The sequence below is a fragment of the Triticum dicoccoides genome, chromosome 4B (assembly GCF_002162155.2).
Source record: "Triticum dicoccoides isolate Atlit2015 ecotype Zavitan chromosome 4B, WEW_v2.0, whole genome shotgun sequence".
Lineage (NCBI taxonomy): Eukaryota > Viridiplantae > Streptophyta > Magnoliopsida > Poales > Poaceae > Triticum > Triticum dicoccoides.
In genome coordinates this window covers 8314699-8320679 of record NC_041387.1, presented here as the reverse complement: position 1 = coordinate 8320679, position 5981 = coordinate 8314699, and positions in this window count along the sequence as shown.

Below are 5981 nucleotides of genomic sequence, written 5' to 3'. Positions count from 1 at the left end.
ACAGACATACTTCATTTTCAAGCGATACAATAATAGCTGCCCTATTGCCTATTGAATGTTGTGGTATTTGGTGCCACATCCACCGGAGGTGTGTATATTATTGTAGGCTATTTTTTTCTCCGTTTTTTAGTCATGCTTCCAGACTGAAGATATATTTCTGTTGAAAGGCAATGTGAAAGGCCATGATATGTTCTCATTCCTGAAGAGTTGTCATTTAAGAATTCTAAGTGCTTGCTTCATAAGACTGCGGCATCCTCAACGATGACGTGTGCTCATGGTGCTGAGCATCATGGCTTGCCCCCATATTTGGTTCTCTCATCTATTCTGGATCGCCACTGAAGAAGGTGGACATTGAGTAAACATTCAGACTGTCACAATATACTCGGAAATATAGATGGAGCAACAACTAACAACGACATAGAACAACATAGATGGAGTAACGACTAACAAGTTGTTCTTAACTGAATTTTCTCCCACCTTCGACTACAAAGGATGTGCTCAAGTCCACGTGTCAGGAATATAGAGCTTGGGATTTTGGAACCAGTGACAGGAGTGGGGAAATATATAGCTTTTGAGGTAACTCTATCACTCACTCAGATATGTTAGATCACCTCCACGCTTTTTTAATTGACTTTAGTTTTCTGCCCAAGATAAGCATGGCAAGATATAATGATCAACCTATTTGTGATACTTTTTAGAATCCAACATTTAGAATCACAAAACCTATCACTATACTAACTGGGTAGGATATATGGGAAGCAACATTCAGGAACGCAAGCATTGAAAGAAATGTTCATATGCGCCATCCAACATTTAATTTGTGATACTTTTTAGAATCCTTCAGCTGGCTACTTTCTTTTTTCTTTCCATTACTTTTCATGGAAAATATAGAGCAGTCTGTACTACAAAGGAAGGAACAAAACTATATGTATGAAAATTGTGTAGGTTCTGGTCACCCGTCAGTTCAACTTCTTGCACTCGTAGAAGATATCTCAGTAAGCTGGCCTCCGCTGCAAATAGCATATCCACTAGCCTGATCTGCATACAAGTTTTCTTTGTCCATAGCTAATTATTTTGATTAGAAAAAATTACTGAGACAGCGATGGCAATAAATTGTTTTGGCACATGAAGTAGCGAGAGAAAGTAAACACTAGATTTGTGCAGACCAACATTGATGAAATCATTGCTGGAGTTGACATGATGTTCATCGAGCCGTTGCTTAATCTGATTCACCCTGACTTTATATGAGAACACCAAACACCCACTCGAAGTATGGTATTTTGGCACTCAGATTACTCAAGATTTTGTTGCCTTTCGTATTATAATACCATAGTTGTGTTTCCTTTCAAGAACAAGATTTGCGTATGCTGTGAGTTCTGGTGAAGGCTGCCTTCATTTTGGTTTTCACTGCGAAATTCAGTATAAAGTTCAGGTTAGTGTTCTGCTGTGCAGTGGCAAAATTCTGTGCAAGTAAGATTGCGTTGTAGCTTGCTCAGTTCTGCTGCAAATTTAAGTGGTGGGGTTGAGAACGAAAATAAGTCCTAGAAGGATTAATTTCTGAAATTTGTCTACATTGGCTCACCCAGCCACTCTGTTCTTGGTCCGTCACTACTTTATAATACCTTTTGTTTTCTTCGGAGGTGTAATGGGGTTCGAGTGATGCAATAATAGTGGTATTTGGTGCCACATCATCCACCCAAGGTGTGTAGATTATTGTAGGGTATAGGTTTCTCCGTTTTTAGTTGTGCTTCCGGACTGAAAATATATTTCCTGTGGTGAAAGGCAGTGTGCAAGGCCATGATATGCTCAGCAGGATAAACGATCATGTATTTTCATGGAGCTACTCAACCAGAACAAGAGAGAAAAACCTCAATTGGCACCATTGCCTGCAAAGACTCATCCAATGAAGAAATCAACGACAAGGCGTAAACACAACAAGCAAATCACCAATAGTATGGGCCCTTTTATTTATCTGCACCTGTGTATCATCTACCAATACAATGTATCCCACCAGAACCTTTCTTCTTCATTTACAACCGTCAACAATGCCGTGCGATCCTTAACCTGCAACCGTGTGATCCTTAATCTACAAGATTCCATTATAGTTTTTCATTCACCCTGCTACTACACTGATTTTCCAGGAAACTATAAACAGCAACGACTGGATAAGCTAAACCAACCTGGGCACCGGCACGGGCGCGCCATGTCTCTACCCTTTGAGTAGTAGTTCGGGACCCACAAGTAGGAGATGAGCGGCGGGGCACAACACAGAAGGTGACTAGAAACATGATAATGCGATACTATTTTCAGGTCATACAACTTCCATGCAACACCATGCCATATGAATTACTCCATCCTTCCTAAATATTTGTCTTTTTAAAGATTTCAAATTGACTACCACATACGGATGTATAGATATATTTTAGAGTGTAGATTCATTCATTTTGCTTCGTATGTAGTCACTTGTTGAAATCTTTAGAAAGACAAATATTTAGGAACAAAGGGAGTACCATATATGTCAGCTTTCAATCAACATCACTCCACCATGGCGTCAACATCTCCAGTATGCTTCTTGCTAGGTGATTTCAGCAACGGCACCCCTGGTCGTTTATGTATTTGCTTCCTACCTGGCATATCAAATTCCACATTTCTTCAGCAATAGTTTGGGAAAGAAAAACTGATCGACAACAGCTAGCCCGGATGAGTAATGCGAGTTCCTACATCATTACGAACATCAGTAAACCGGCAACGTATGGGATGATATGTTGAAAACTTAAAGCGAGGAGGCTTACCAAACACAACAGTGGTCATAGCACTGATCTACCGCTTTAAACCAGTCAGCTTTTCTGTCACCGGTTTAAGGTATTACAAAGTCCTCACAGCAGTCGTGGTTTTGTCACGGCAGATGTCCTAGTGAAAGGACTTAGTCGTGGATCCATCGCGACGGGTTAGCTTAAAGGGGTTAAAGCAGACAAAGGACGCAGGGAGTTTATACTAGTTCGGCCCCTTGCGGTGAAGGTAAAGGCCTAATCCAGTTGTTGTGGAATTGCTAGGGTTTCGATGACCATGGAGTGAATCCGCTATGCCTGGTTCTCGAGTTATTGTCTGTTGTCCCTAAACCGCTGTCGGGTCGTCTTTTTATATACACAGGTTGACGCTCGGCGGTTTACAGAATCCCGAGCCCGGCTCATAAACGTGTCCGGCTCGATTTCTACTCTTTCTTATCTTACAACACAAGTTACATATGATATGGCGGTTTATGTCTATGGGCCCTAATCCGCCTTTGGGCCCTGGGCCTTCATAAAGCGCCATACTCCTTGTCTTCATGGGCTTCAAATATAAATAACTCATTATGGGGATAACCCGGCCTCTCCTGGCCGGTTCATACCCAGTAATAATGTCCCCAACAGGAGGGCATACTGAGAAGGACGAGTGAGGACGGCGGCGGCAACCGGTGGCGACAGCAATGCGGCGGCGGCGGAGGCAGAGTGAGAAGCGGGGAGTGAGGAGAGGAAGAATATGGTCGGGCGCGGGGGAGGAAAAATTGGGGATAAGGCACCCATAGTAGTAGTGCGTGTCCCCAAACAGCGCTACTGCTACGATGAATAGCAGTTGCGCGGTTTGCAGACAAGTGCTACTACTATACCTATCCTGCCGGCAACGTTGTGGCAGGTATAATAGTAGTGCTTTTTGTCTGGGTCGCGCTACTGCTAATTGTATCGTAGTAGCGAGCTGTTGTGCACGACACTACTGGTATGTAGCAGTAGCGCACATTTTTTACCAACACTGCTGGTAAGCTTCTGTGTATAAGCTTTTCCCTAGTAGTGAAATAACGTCAGTCCGGGTTAGTTCCAATTAAATCATACCAAAACCATATAAAATTGTTGTAAGCATGGCATGAATACTTCCTAAATTATAGATACGTCGGAGACCCGTCAGCATCCCCAAGCTTAATTCTTGCTCATCCTCGAGTAGGTGAATCATAAAAGAAATAATATATGAAGTGTGAATGCTAGCATAGTGCATAAATTTGATCAATGATAGTTCCAAACACTTTTTCTAGCATTATTCTTTATCATAAACAGTAGCTCATCTCATAAAAATTCTCATGATCAAGTAACAAACTATTTACATGTTAAAGTATAGACCATAAAGTTTCTTGAGAACTAACAAACTGGGCTTTCAGTCACCGAACAATTGCAATTCATCGTATTTTCAGGAAGGGTCTATGTAAGAGATTTGATTTAGCAAATTCCACATACTCAATTATCATACAGTCATCCATCACTGCTAACACTGAAAGCATATTTTTAGAACAAATAGCATCCGTCAAACACAGATGAAGATAGGGGCTTAATGTTTCTCCTCCCAACTTATTTATCATATAGATAATTGTCAACAATAATAATTCATGACCGAATATTTTTGAATGGCCATATATGCTTGGATCATTCCCACCACATGATGCTTGCCAACTAAAGAATGATCGAGGTTGAAATAAGAAGGAATACTACTGACTCTTGCATAAAAGTAAGTACATGAAAGTAAAAGATAGGACCTTCGCAGAGGGAAGCAGAGGTTGTCATGCTCTTTTAAATTTTGGATGTGCAAACCCTTAATGCAAAGGAATGTCACGTTGTATTGCCCTTTGTGATAGCAACCTTTATTATGCAGTCCGTCACTTTTATTTCTTTACCATCACAAGTTCATACAATGCTTATTTTCCCTTACAATAAAAGATTATACATATTTAGGAGCAATTTTTATTGCTTTTTGCACCGATGACAACTTACTTGAAGGATCTTATTCAATCCATGGTAGATATGGTGAACACTGATGGCACGAAACAAGGTTTAAGGGTTTTGGATGCACAAGTAGTATCTCTACTTAGTACAAAATTTTGTCTAGCAAAAGATCCTAAGCAAGCACCACATGTTAGAGGATCCATAACAATATAACTTCTATGCAAATATACCCAAACATAATTCATTACGTCCTTGTCCAACTTCAACTAATTTGCTCAAGTTTGAAAATAATTAATAGGGCTCACAATCATAGAAAATGTCCAAGATAGTATATTTATACGTGAAATCTTTCTTCCTTCAATATTCTTTCATGAATTGTTCAAGTGACCAATGTTGAGTTTGCTAACTTTCAATAAATTTTACCACCTATACTTTCAATAATTTTTACCAGCTTTTTATCGGTCAGATGGCAAAGTCTTTGCTGTCAACCATAATATGACTTCGTTGTCAGCCAAAACAGTAACAGACGACAGTCAAAATGTGCTCTTTCCTGTCAACTGAACTAAAGTACAGATCTCAAAAAAAAATTTACTTAAAAACATAGCTTCACACACAATGCGGACTGCAACATCTGTGAATGGTACACTATGAACGCATCAGCTAACAAAAAACCTAATTCCCTCTTGATGTCGGAGCAGAACATCTCGCCCAGCAGATGTCGATCCAAATCTGACCAAGGCCGAGCTCACCGAAGAAGAGCTGCTCGTCGCCCGTGCCAAGAGGGGCGCATCGCACGTAGTCATCATCGACAGTCTGCCGTTCCCTGCTATTGTTTGGTGGTCATGCCGGAGGGAGGACCCGCTAAAGCGAGCTGGGGCGGAGCTTCACGCGGCGATGGTGACTTGGCAGATCTTCACGCGGCGACGACAGCAGAGCTGCAAGCGGGCGAGGGACACGGTGCCGTACAGACGGACAAGGGGTGCGGAGTCCGGTAGCTCGGGGATGGGCGGGCGCGGCGCCGGACGGACGGCGAGGGGCGTAGAGTCCGGTCGCTCGGGGGCGCTGGACGAGCGGGCAGGCAGGCTCTAGCGAGCGGCGCACGGTGGCTCGGGGGCACCGGACGGTCGAGCGGGCACGCGCAAGCCAGCAGCGCGCGGCTGCTCGAGGGCGCTGGACGGGCGAGCGCTGGCCAGCGAGGCTCGGCTGCTCAGGGTCGCTAGACAGGCGGGTAGGCGG